This window comes from Protopterus annectens, chromosome 7.part0 (genome assembly GCF_019279795.1).
Source record: "Protopterus annectens isolate FY-2018-M chromosome 7.part0, PAN1.0, whole genome shotgun sequence".
Classification (NCBI taxonomy): Eukaryota; Metazoa; Chordata; order Ceratodontiformes; family Protopteridae; genus Protopterus; species Protopterus annectens.
Genome location: NC_056739.1, coordinates 1441588336 through 1441602370, shown reverse-complemented (window position 1 = coordinate 1441602370; position 14035 = coordinate 1441588336).

Genomic DNA, 14035 nt, shown 5'->3' with positions numbered 1-14035 from the left:
CCAGAATCGGCTCCAGCCGGAGCCGATCTCAACTCAGAACGAGTCGGAGCCGAGGCCACAGGCTTAGACACAGAAGCCTGGGCCTTGGAAGATTTGGCTGATTTAGATGGAGCCGACTTAGCCGGAGAGCCCTCCGGGCTTAAGAAGGCCCCTAAGTATCAGTTTGTTTCTTCTTTCCTGCAGGACTCTCTGGCTGAAGGAATGACATATAGCACACAGGAGTCCTGCAGGTGAAGAGGCCCCAGGCAATACAGGCAAGAAGTGTGACCGTCTGTCAGAGACATCTTCTGACAGCACGAGTCACACTTCTTAAAGCCTGAGACCCTCTCCTTTGACATGGTGTTTCACAACACACACACACACCAGTCAAAGAATTAAATTAAATAAAATACCAAAAAGGTATTACTAGAAAAAAAACACACACACACACACACACACCCTAACAGGGGGGGGATGGGATGGGTAAAGTTTGACTAAAAAAATTAGTAGAGACAGGGAATTTTCTGTCAGAAAATCTTTATAATTAACTTAGAACTAAAAATTAAAGGGTTTTTAGCAAAAAGGGGCTAAAATATCAAAGTATTGAATCACTTACCAGGAGCTGGTAAAAGGAGGACCTCATAAGCGAAGCGGCAAACGAGATCTGGGTACTTACCGCCTTGCATCATGGGATATGGGGCTGCCTCGAGCTGGTAAAAGTGACTCTCGAGCTTAGCAAGTGCCGAGTCGGAGCCGAGGGATCGGCTCCGAACCCATCAAGCAAGAATGAAGGCGAGATTGACAACTTAACATCAACCTTTATGTTTTATTTCCTAAGAAAAATTTTTAAGTCTAAAAGTAGTTTGTCAATTCTGACACTGTTCATTGGCACAAATGAAAATCCTTTAGACAATAAGTTAGCAAACTCAATATTTAAATCATTCAGAGTTAAGTTATAAATACAAAAGTCACCTGTATGATTGTAAACAATACAAAGTCGACTTGGTTCATCAGTAGAGTCTTCAATAATTTCATCAACTGAATCCAAGCAAGTTGCCTCCATTGGTGGTTGCCAAAGGAATTCCTCTGTTCCCTATTGTGAACATAATTCCTCTGACGTTGTCTCCATCCGTTGTGAAAGTCCTGCAGTTGGTTTGTCCTGTTCTTCAGTCATTCTGCACATCAGATAAGTCCATGATCTAAAGGGCCATTTTCTACCTGGTCAGGATTGGTAACTTCTTCAACCACTCCTATGCTATTATTGGCAGAAAGTGGAGAAACTCAGATTGTCCCACCCAGTGGTCAGGGATAGGCACAGCCCTCCATATACTCAATTCTATCCCTATGCATTTTCTTTTATTTTCTTTCCTAGTTTTTATAACAGCAATATCTTTGTCAAGATTAGAAAAAATAGCTTGGTATCAAGCATCATTTTGTTCAAACAAAAGGTCCTTGTTGATGGCAATGTCAAGCCTGTTAGCTTCAATGACAAGTTTGTCAATCTGCTTCTGGTTATGTTTAATAAGTACTTCAATAAGCTCACATCCTTGTTTATCAAACAGGCTAAATAGTTCATGATGTAGAGGGGAATCTGATATTAAACCATTGGGAAATTTCCAGTACCTTAACCCTTTAGGTATCCTTCGAACTTTTAAGGATTGCTGTAAGTAGGAATTCTCCAATTGGCGCTTATGGCATTTACATAAGTGTGATTCAAACTGTTCCATGACTCCATTAATTTAAATTTCTCCCTGCTGAGTTATCTGATGGATATTTAGGCAGACGATTTGTTCAATACATGGCTATGTCATGGACTGGAATGAATTCTATTTGATAGGATGTGAAAGGGTTTTAAAGTATGAAATGTGTAAGTAAAGACATAATGGTGCTGCTCCCTCATTGGAATACTGAAATAAAAAGAATAAGACGTGTGTAATAAAGTAAGGATATAGAGTAAGGATTAGAATGGCGATAAGTGGGACTGAAAGAATAGAAACAACAAAAAAGGCATAGGTGGAGTTTCAGCATGACATTATCATAGGGAAATATGAGGGGCATGGTACCCTGCATTGCTGACAGAGAGACGATTTTTTTATAGGGAAAAACCTGAATCAAGAACGAAATCCATGAAAACAGATCCCCCACCATGCCCCAGGATTCTCACTCTTCTTTTCTTGATATACTGGAAAATATTAGGGTTCAACCAAACACCCTAATAATGGGTGATTTCAATTACCCCACCATCAACTGGGAAAACTACTTCTGTACCAACTCCTTCACTCAATGCTTTCTGGAATCTATAAATTCCAATGCCCTGGATCAACTTATCCACACCCCTACAAGGGAGCAACAATATCCTAGACCTAGTCATTACCAACATGAGTGACCGGTGTTCCACACCTGAAGTCAACTCGTTGGTCAGATCCGACCATAAGCTAATCACCCTAGATATCCGCATCCTGCCCCCACCCACCATTAAGGAAACCACTGTAAAAATTTTCTCCAAAGCCAACTTCATGCTTTTTAAGACAGAAGTGGCGAACTTCACAACACCATGCAGCTGGATAATACAGTTATGACTGCTGAATCCTACACAAATGCTCTCTATAAGCACTTACACGAGTGCGTGGATTGTGCTATCCCAAACAGAACCAAGATGCTATCCTCCAAAAAAGGAAGCCAATTTGGTGGTCCCCTGCCATAAACAAACTCTACAACAGAAGGAAGAAACTGTTGCAAAAGAGAGTAAAATCCCATGAGTGGAAGAGCTCCCTGGTCAGCCTCAGTAGGAAGCTGAGATCCCTTATAAGATCTTCCAAAGCTAGCTACAAAAACAAAATTGCCACTGATTCTAAGGGCAACCACAAAGCATTCTATAGCTATGTCAAGAATCTGAATGGCAACACCCAGATCTGCTCTGAGTCACAGCACAATGGCATGAAAATTACAGAACCCACTGACATTGCCAACATTCTGGCAGATAGGTTCAGTGCTAACTTTACCCCCCTCCCCACCCTTTAAAGGGCCCATATCTATGCAGGAAGAATGCAAAGTCCCTGTAATCACATCTATGCAGGTAAAACTGCACTCTGTAAAACCAAAAACACAGCGTCCATGGGACTGGACAACATCCCAGGCTACGTTTTACACGAACTTCAGAATGAACTGGCTCCCCACCTAAGCACTATGTTCAATCATAGTCTCAAATCAGGCTTTGTGCCCACTGAATGGTGCACAGCAACAGTTATCTCACTCCACAAACGGGGATCCACCAGTGATCCTGGAAACTATCTCCCTATTAACCTGACGAGCCTGGTCTGCAAGGCCATGGAACATATCATCATGGAACTCATAAACAAAGACATTGGTAACCTCCAAACTCTGGACCGCACCCAGTTCGGGTTTGTGAAAGGCAGATCATGACTTCTGAACCTGATCAACTTCTTTTAGGCAGTCTCCAAAGCTGAAGATGAGGGTAAGGTGATTCACACAGCCTATCTTGACCTCAACAAGGCTTTCGACACCATCCCCCATTCTGGAATTATAGCTAAACTCACTAAACTAGGTATAAATCCCTATGTCACAAGATGGGTTGCCAAGTGGCTCACTGACAGAACCCACACTATAAAAGTTGCATTCTCCAAATCTGACTTCAAACCAGTGATAAATGGAGTACCACAGGGTTCAGTCCTGGGACCTCTCCTGTTTGGTATCTACTTCTGTGAAGTACAGGCTACCACAGAAGGCCTCTGGCCAATGACGTTTGCAGATGACTGCAAACTGGAAGCCATAGTCAAGCCCCCAAATGATATAGACATCCTACAGAAGGGCCTCACTGAGACAGATGCCTGGTGTCAGGGGCATGGCCTCAAGCTCAATGCCAAAAAGTGCATTGTCATCCCCTTTGGTAAAAACTCTGTAGCCATGAGCTACCACATAAACGGCAGTCTACTTAACACCAAATGTGTGATAAGAGACCTTGGGACCCAGGTGAACAGTAGTCTCTCCTTTGATAATCACATTGCCACAGTGGTCAGGAAACCCTTCTATGTGCCACACCTCATCACAAAAGGGAACTCATCCAGAAAAAAAGACGTCATTGTTCCCCTCTACTCGGCACTAATTAGATCCATTATAGAGTACAACACCTCTTTTGGATTGTACCTCACAAGACATCTTCAGCAGTTGAAAAGGCCAGAGAAGTACCTCACAAAGAGGATTTCTGACTCAAACAGATGCCCTACACTGACCATCTCAAAAAAACCCAGCTTTACTCTGTAGCATATCGCCTACTCCAAGGAGATCTCTGCCTAACATATAAAGCTACGTTAAACCCAGAGCTGTTGGACATGCTACACCTAAGTAAATCCCAATCCCTCCAAGCTACACCCTCTAGGGACCTAAACCTTGTCACCACAATAAACAGGACATGCTGGAGGGCTAGATTCCTGTCCCAGAGACTTCCTATTCTCTGGAACAAGCTACCCATCTATGTCAAGCAAAGTTCTTCATTAGCACTCTTCAAGAAAAATCTTGATGAGGGGATGGAAAATAGGAAATACACCCCAGGGATCACTTCTGTGGCTCTGCTCGACAGGGGCACAGGAAATTAGCTTTCTTGGGTGGTGTAAGCCAGGTAACCTTGTTGGCTAGGCTTACTTAGGCCCTTGGGCTGATAGCCTATTACCTACCTATGAACCTGTGAAATAACAGTAAGCAAAACAACAAGTAAATTAAAATGAGAGTAATAAGAAGGCAGTTGATACAGATTTAAAGGTTATAAGATATAACTAGATTTTAGCCCCTAGGAAAAAGAGTGTATTTGAGATAGGTACTTGATTTCCCTTGTGTACTCTTAGAAATCATCTAAGCTGGACTATCTGCCCAGCAAATGTGAAACTGAATTTCAGAACAGAAATATTTACCATTGGAACAAGAAAGCATTCATTCTAAGGGTCATTAGTAAAGCTGTGTGAAGTGTAAATGAGGTTTGGTAACAAATCAATTTGTCCAGGGACATCTTTAGGTGGGGGTTAGGCAGAAGTAGTAGTGGTAATTAAGAGAGGAGGGGAGATAGGGTGGGGTGGGATGAAAGGGTTAAATTGGAAAGAAGGATGAGTGAGAGGAAATGATGTACAGGTAGGGAGAGTCTTAATGGGTTTTATGCAAGTGTAGCTGGGTAAGGAGTCACATTTTGGCATGAACTTGCTATAGAGCAGGATTATGTTCAAGATGACCAGTAGGAACTTTGGTGGTTGGGCGGGCCTTGGGGTGATTGTAGTGAGGAGGTGAGTGAGGTGGTGTAAGGGGGATAGAGTGTTTTCTTTCCTCTCTCAAGTAATCTATTTGAAATTATAATTCTTCCAGGGTGATGTTGGTGTAATGAGGTTTTTGGTTTGCTGGAGTTATTTGCCAAGGGGTGGGGATAAGTGGTGTATATTGAATGAATTGGGGGCTAGATTGTTTTTTTTTTTTTTTTTTTGTGGAAGTTAGTGTGTGGTGTGGTCATCTGTAGGTTAAACTCTGAGGTGAATGAGTCCAGTGAATTGGATGAGTTTTGGCATTTGGTGTCTTCCGTTTCTTCTTTGCCTTCTCTTTCCTTTACATAGTAGTTTTGTTGGTTTGTGATTGGGGTGGGAATGAAGTGGCGAATGTGGATGGACAGGTGTAGGAGTGCTGTCATTGCATTGCCTTGCATTGAAGAATTTTGTTTCCCAGTGTGTGAGGAGCTGAGGGGGGTCATTTACGGGTTGTGGTGAAGAGCATTTGTGATGATTTCTTTTGGATGATTTTAGTGGTGGGAATGGTTGCTTGGTCCTGTTCATTCTGTGGTTTGCTTTGTTTTCAGCAGAGCTGTAAGTCTTTGAGAAGGTTTTGTGGGCTGTGAGGCTTGCTGCACATATGCAGTGTGGCCTTGGTCATTGGGAGGAGGTGGTATTGTGTAATGGACATAAGGTATGCCTCTTAAGTTTTTGGATTTCAATAAAATATAAATCAACTGCAGAAGGTTCATGTTTGTTGCGTGGTTTTGAATGGTTCCTCATGGATTGTGGGCAGTTTCACAAGCTTTCTTGATAGAAGATTTTGTTCATCATTCTATAGTCTTCATGGAGGATTTCAGCAGGCATTCTGACATTTTGTAGTGTACTGTTTTTTGAGTATGCTGTATGACCATTGAAGTATACATATGTAGATTTAACTGCAGTTTAGTTATATTTAAAACTTAACTGGTTATTTGTAAATGTGAAAATAATGATTTAAAATTTGCATTCATTGCTACAGGTATGGTTTGGCTGTAACAGTCTTTACATTATGGGAGTAGTCTATTCCCAGAGCATTGTCAGTTGGGTAAAATGCAGTATATATTGTCTGTGGAATTTTATTTGTAATTTGCAGGTTTAAAAGGGAAATATTGCTAAGCCTGGTTCACACCTCAGGAACAAGAGCTACAGTATGCGGGCAGTTGGGAAAGCATGTCAGCCATTTGTCATGCGCAGGTGGGCCATGACCCCCTTTTTGGTTTTGTTGGGTGTTTTATTTGCATGGGGGCTTTCATTGTGGGGCTTGTGGGTGGTTGCTGTGTTTGATATATATTTTATGTTGTTTACAGTCTGGCAAAGATATGGTGTGGCATGGTGGTGGGTCATTTTCTCATATCTCAACTGTTCAGATTTTCGCAGAGTGTCCAGAATTTTGGCTCATGTTTTTGGGTCTGTTCCTCATATCATTTGTGGTTTTCTGTAAAATCATTGGGATGATCAGAGGATTGATGTGTGACATACATTTGAGTTTCAGGCATCAGAAAGTTAATTTTAAGCAAATTCTGTTACTCTAGCAACTCTCTAGGCTTATAAGAGCAGTGTTTGGAATGTGTCCCTATTTTTGGGTCTTGGTCCCCCTATTTAGTCAGGCTTTATCAAGATTTCTTGCACTAAGAGGTTGAGAGGTTTTACTGATCTGTGAAATGGGGCAGTTTGGATGGGACCATTCATTACTTGGTTGTGGAAAAGTGTGTGACTTTTCTGCAGTGGTGCTAGTGCTTGGGCTGAGTTGCTTGTGTTTGGCTGTGCATGTGATTTGGCTGCTGGGGTTTTCATGATGGAGGCAATGGGGGCACCGTACCAGACAGTTGTGTTGGGAATAAATAAATAAGAGAATACATATAAGTCCATGGGTTTGGCGAGGGGGGTGAGGATGATGAGCAGGATTTCAGGAGTTGAGGTGTCTGTGCAGAGGATGGTCGGTATGAAAGAGAGCAGAGCTGTCACTTGTTTGGCTTCCCTCGACTGTACAGGTTTTCACATGCCCAGAGTTTGCTTTGTGTTGTGGTCCACTTTTTCATGGGATTGGTTTTTGGCAGATTATTGGCAACTCATTGAAGACTTGTGGTTTTGAGGTGGAGACAGACATTTGAGTTTCAGTCTTCATGCCTTTGGAAGGTTCATGCTGATGCAAACCTATTGGGCTGTCAGTTTTCTAGGTTTGAACAGCAATGTTCCAGGGCTGTGCCTGTTTTGGGCCTTTCTCTCACTTTCGGTACTTTGTCCAGATTTCTTATACAAACAGCAGAAACAATGGATGTTTTCATAAACTGAGCTGTTTGAAATGAGGAGAAGACATGGACGTTTTGTAAGGGTTGGGAGGCAGAGCTGCACAGCTGAGAGGTATGACGGTGCACCATAACTGTTTCAGTCTGATAAGGCACTTTGGAGGTTAGGTCGGGTAATCTGAGTGCAGACTAGGAGGTGATTAAATTAACTTTAGCCACAGCAAGTGGTAATGGACTCAGATCTGGGCATCCCAGCATACTAGGGCCTGCTGCCATAGTGTTGCTGTTGTAAGTCTGCAGAAGGGATGCATGTGTTTCATTATTTTGTTTCAAGACACCCATATATAGGAGACATGACAAGCAGGCATTTTGACTTGTATTAAGTGATGTATTTCTAAAATTACCCTATGAAAGGGACGGTGCACTTCTTCATTTTTCATCACTTTCTCTGAGAGGTTGAAGGGAAGGCAAGCATTAGCAGGAGTGCAGTGATGGAGGTCTCAATTTTAACATTACTGTTAATGTTGGGGTAGTGCTCGTGTCAAAAAGGGGGAGGGCAGGCAGTTTCTGGGTGGTGGTGGGGGTCGGAGTTTTAGTGAATATCTCATTTGTTGATTTTGCTAGCATGCTTGGATTCATTCACCCACTTGGTCACAATCGTGGTTATTTGGTTTCTCTTTATATCTCCAAGATGAGGAACACTGCCACTTATAATATTGAACAAATTGGTAAAAGCTGGAACACTTAATAATGGCTCACTAACAACTTTAACTAGGAAGTTCATAGATTGGTTAAAATGGGATCTTACTTATAGAACAGGCCTCTGTAATAAAATGATATGATTCAGTTCTATTTACCATTGATATCAGTTAAATTGTTAACATGGAATGTGTGACAGACTTTTTCAATGTGGAACTTCAAGGTACAGGAACTTTGAAGACTCTAAATGAGGAATGTTCCTCAAAATGAGGTACACTTGAAAGCTTTGGGTATGTTATGGAGGTATTTTACTCTTTGTTTTAAGCATCTTAATTTTCATTGCTGGGTACATGTTGCTGTTGAACTGCTTGTAGAACACATCAGCACATGTGAGGCATGCCAAGGACGCACTTTCCAACAGATGAATATGCAGTTTAAACTTTTAATTTGTGTAAGAGTGATTGTGCAGGGATATCCTTGAAGTGCTTGTGTACAGAAATGCTCCCAAGACTGTTTTACCAAATAAGTTAACTTGGCCCATACACTGCGTTATTTCATGTGGTATGGAAATCACAAGATAACCCAGGTGTGTTGTTTATTTAAATTTCTCCTCATCCACAAGGATTAGTCATAACATACTCGAACGGTAGCTCAGTTTATGTTCTGCATTTTAACAGGATCAATTAAAAGTATAGGTTCAGTTACTGCTGCTTGTGTCATAAAACCATTTTGCAGCAGTATGTTCCTTCTCTGATTTTGAAAGGATTTGCTGAGGGTTATTGAGGATAGGATATGTGGGGCAGGATAGCAGCTGTGCAATTGTTTAAGGTAGGCCCTTGGCAGTGCCTAAGATTGTCATTAACAAGTTTTGTTTTATGTGTGTGCAGAGGAATTGCAGTTTTCTTTTCTTATGCAGAAGGGAAAGTGCACATTGGGCATCAGTCAGTAGCTTGAAGGAAGTGGATCTGGAAGGTGATGGATGCTGTTGTGAGGCATATTCTGGCCCCTGGAGTGATGCGCAATGAGGTCACAGGTGGGGAAGTGCAGAGGGCGCATCTTTCGGTGACCTGAAGGAAGTGGACTCAAAAGGTGTTGGACTTTGTTGCAGTGGATGTCTAGGTTTCTAGAGTGGTACGCAGTGAGGACACAGATGAGAGAAGGCAGAGTGAGCAACAGTCAGTGGTCTGAAGGAAGCTGATTTGAAAGGTAAGGGATTTTGTTGGGGTGGAAGTTCCTGTTGCTGGACTGGGGCATAATGAAGTCACAGGTCATCTTATTTTATCTGGTGTTAATTAAGGCGCATCAGAGTTGGTCCAGTTTGGGGTAGTGTAGGGGCACATGAATATGAGGAATGCTGGAGCAGGGTAGAGCAGGGCTGGGGATTGTTTATAGGGAGTTTGGGGTTCCCACAGTTGTGAGTGGAGCGAGAATGATAACAGGATAAGTTCAACCATTATTTCCATGTGCAGCACCTATTGCCCTTGTCCAAGAATGATATTGATGGAACTCATGGGGTGAATTTATGGACATCATTTATCCAACGGAATTTGTTGAATATCTGAATGATAATAAATGGGGCATCCATTTTACAGTACATTATGATGCTGATAGGATCTCTTTTCTGAATGATCAAATTACCCTTAACAATGATGGCACTTTGGACAGCAATGTCTATCATAAACAGTTCAATACTTTATTGCATGCCTCCAGTTTCCATCCAAGACTTATAATTCATAATATCCCTAAATCCCAAGTTTTATGAACCCGTAGAATCTGTTCTTTGGACCAAACATTTGAATTTCAGCAAAATGACGTAATTAATGGGTTTTGTGATTATGGATAGAATAAGGATCATATTATTAAAACTAGTCACTGGGCATCTAGTCAGGACAAGTCCTCTTTCTTAAAATATAAACAGAGATCAAAGGACAAATAAGGCTATTACGTTCATTACTAGTTATGGTTGTAATACATTTGATTTTATTAATTTAATACAGAAAAATTGGGATATCTTGCTTTCAGATGACAGATTGTGTGACATCTTGACACCTAGATGCCTCTTTTAATTTTGTAGGGGAAAAACACTGGGAGTCTTTTTCAGTCATTACAAAAATAAAAATAAAGTTTATGGTCAGTATGTACATCAAACTATGATTGATGGAAGGGGGGATACTAGTGGGTTGCGTCCCTTGTGGCCATTGTCCCTTTTGTAAATATGTAGTCAAATCCAAACAGTTTCTTAGTAAGAATACACATATGTTTATGATATCCATATATTGGCAAATTGCAGTATTGACTGAGTATCTGTTTAACAACATGTACCTGTTCGACTTTCTTTGTAGGACAAATGTCTCATCCCCTGAGAACGCCATCTTGGAAAAAGTTTGCAGCAGATCTTCCGGTTCGACATCCTTTCCTGGAAACGTAGTAGTAGTAGTAGTAAAGAGCGGGAGGTTGTTCAGATGAAACTCACAGTTGTGTGAGTGAAAGCACTTAACTCTTGGAATATTAAATGAAGATTTTTTTAACCATTCAAGTGGTTGGTGTGTTTTTACACAGTATTTACATCATCGCTAGTGGTTTGGATATAGTTTGTGGGCAGCGAGCGTTGCTAGAGTCCGTGGAGTCAGCGTTCTTCACTTTCAATCCCCTTAGGAAGTGAATTTCAGAACAAATCAATGACATCAGAAGTAAAGGAATGTCTAATGCTCTTTATAAACATACCATTAAACACACTACTGCACAATTTATGTTCATTATTATTGATATAATTGTGGGAGACAGGAGAAATAAAGTTGGATGGCATAGTATACTAAATCAGAAGGAAAATAATTGGATCATTAGACTGGGAGGTTTATTCTCACCAGGTCTTAATGAACATTTGTAATTGTCCAATCCCAATAGGATTTGTGGGGACAAGTGACTATATAATGGTTGTAAACTATTTTCTAAGTATTCACCGATGAAGTGATTGCTTAGTTGTTTAGCTGAATTTTATGCAGGTTATTATTTTTTTGACTGTTTTTCATTAAAATTGCCTTGGATGCCACGGTTGTAGTGCTGACTGTCTTTTGTTGGATTTTTTTTATGGGCCACTGCACTTGCCATACTTGTGGAAGTTTTGTTTCATTTTGTGAATTTATGGTTACCCATCCAGTTGTCCAAATGGTGTTTAAAGAGGGAGCATTTCAGTGGGGATCCTTTTAGCAGATGGATAGGTTTATTCATGGGGATTTTCATTTGTTTACTACATGACAGGACTTGGGTTGGGGAGCATATTGTGAGGGGTGGTGGGTTGTAGGTTGTTGGATGGAAGGAAGGATGATTGGGAGGATTTTGAATTTTGGGTTTCAATTTAATCTGGTGTAGGAGGTTTGATGGACATTGTTGGGGATTAAGGTTCATTTTCATCTGTTTAATATGGACACTGGTATAGGCTGTGTTCATGCTGATAGATGAGGTGTCAGGTTGTGTTAGGATTAAAGGCTTGTTGCAGGACTTTGGGGCACCTTTTATAAAGAAGGTATATGGTAGGGGATTGCCAAATTATTTAAAGTTGTGTTGCAGCTATCTGCAGGAAGGTGTTTGAGGTGAAACATTTAGTTACTTGGTCAGGCTTGGGAACCAGGAGAGACAGTGCAGTTGGTCATGGAGGATCTTATTTTGGTCATTATTATATGCATTGGGTGGTAGAATAGGGCTGCAGTTAGGCATGATGATATGCTATTACTTTGGCGGGGTTCCTGTGGCATTGAGTTTGGTATTTTGCTGGTACATTTGGCAGGGGATGACTTGGGAATTATTATGAGCCTATTATTGGTAGTTAGGATAAGAACCCAGCCACTGGGGATGCACAAGCCAGTGCATTTCTTTGTGCTGGTCCCAAGCCCAGATAAATGGGGAGGGTTGTGTCAGGAAGGGCATCCGGCATAAAATTTGGCCACCAGTAAATATTTGCATACAGGATCGGTCGAGTCCCAAGTGAACAAAGACCACCACCAGTACAGTTAGCCAACAAGGTGCTGGCGGAAATTGGGCTATTGTTGGCCAAAGAAGGAGAGGAGGGGAAAGCCATGGCCGAAGGCAGGAGAAGAGGAAAAAGGCTAGGACTGTGGTAGTGAGGGTCGGAACTTTGAATGTTGGCAGTATGACTGGTATAAGGAGAGAGCTAGCCGATATGATGGACAGAAGGAAGGTTGGCATATTGTGTGTGCAAGAGACCAGATGGAAGGGGAGTAAGGCTAGGTGTATCGGAGGTGGGTTCAAATTGTTTCATCACGGTGTGGATGGGAGAAGAAATGGCGTAGGAGTTATCCTGAAGGAACAGTATGCCAAGAGTGTTTTGGAGGTGAAAAGAGTGTCGGACAGAGTGATGTTTATGAAGCTGGAAATTGATGGTGTAATGATGAATGTTGTTATTGCATATGCTCTACAAGTTGGCTGTGCGATGGATGAGAAAGAAACATTTTGGAGTGAGTTGGGTGAAGTGGTGATGACTGTAGCCAAGGGTGAGAGAGTGGTGATTGGTGCAGATTTCAATGGGCATGTTGGTAAAGGAAACAGAGGGGAAGAGGAAGTGATGGGTAGGTATGGTGTTAAACAAATGAATGCAGAAGGTCAGATGGTAGTGGATTTTGTGAAAAGGATGGACATGGTTGTGGTGAATGTGTATTTTAAGAAGAGGGAGGAGCATAGGGTGAGATACAAGAGTGGAGGAAGATGCACACAGGTGGATTATTTCTTATGTAGGAGGGCCAGTTTGAAGGAGATTGGAGACTGTAAAGTGGTGACTGGAGAAAGTGTAGTTAGGCAGCATAGGATGGTTGTTTGTAGGATGACGTTGGTGATCAAGAAGAGGAGGAGGAGTGTGAGGGCAGCACCAAGGATCAAATGGTGGAAATTGAAAAAGGATAATTGTGAGGTGAAGTTCAGGGATGAGTTAAGACAGGCACTGGGTGGCAGTGAAGAGTTACCAAATAGCTGGGTAACCACAGCAGAGCTAGTAAGGGAGACGGCTAGAAAGGTGCTTGGTATGATATCTGGAAAGAGGAAGGATGACAAGGGGGCGTGGTGGTGGAATAAGGAAGTACAAGAGAGTATACAGAGAAAGAGGTTGGCAAAGAAGTGGGATTGTCAGAGAGATGAAGAAAGTAGACAGGAGTATAAGGAGATGAGGTGCATGGCAAAGAGAGAGGTGGCAAAGTCTAAGGATAAGGCATATGAAGAGTTGTATGAAAGGGTGGACACTAAGCAGGGAGAAAAGGACCTGTACCAACTGACTAGAAAGAGGGACAGAGCTAGGAAAGATGTGCAGCAGGTAAAGGTGATAAAGGATAATGAGAGAAACATACTTACAAGCGAGGAGAGTGTGTTGAACAGATGGAAAGGGTACTTTGAGGGGTTGATGAATGAAGAGAATGAGAGGGAGAGAAGGTTGGATAATGTGGGGATAGTGAATCATGAAGTGCAATGGGTTAACAAGGAGGAAGTAAGGATAGCTATGAAGAGGATGAAGAATGGAAAGGCTGTTGGTCCAGATGACATACCTGTGGAAGCATGGAGGTGTTTAGGTGAAATGGCAGTGGAGTTTTTAACCAGATTGTTTAGTGAAATTTTGGAAAGTGAGAGGATGCCTGAGGAATGGAGAAAAAGTGTTCTTTACTGATTTTTAAGAATAAGGGTGATGTGCAGAGCTGTAGTAACTACAGAGGGATTAAATTAATCAGTCACAGCATGAAGTTGTGGGAAAGAGTAGTGGAAGCTAGGTTAAGAAAGCACGTGATGATTAGTGATCAGCAGTATGGTTTC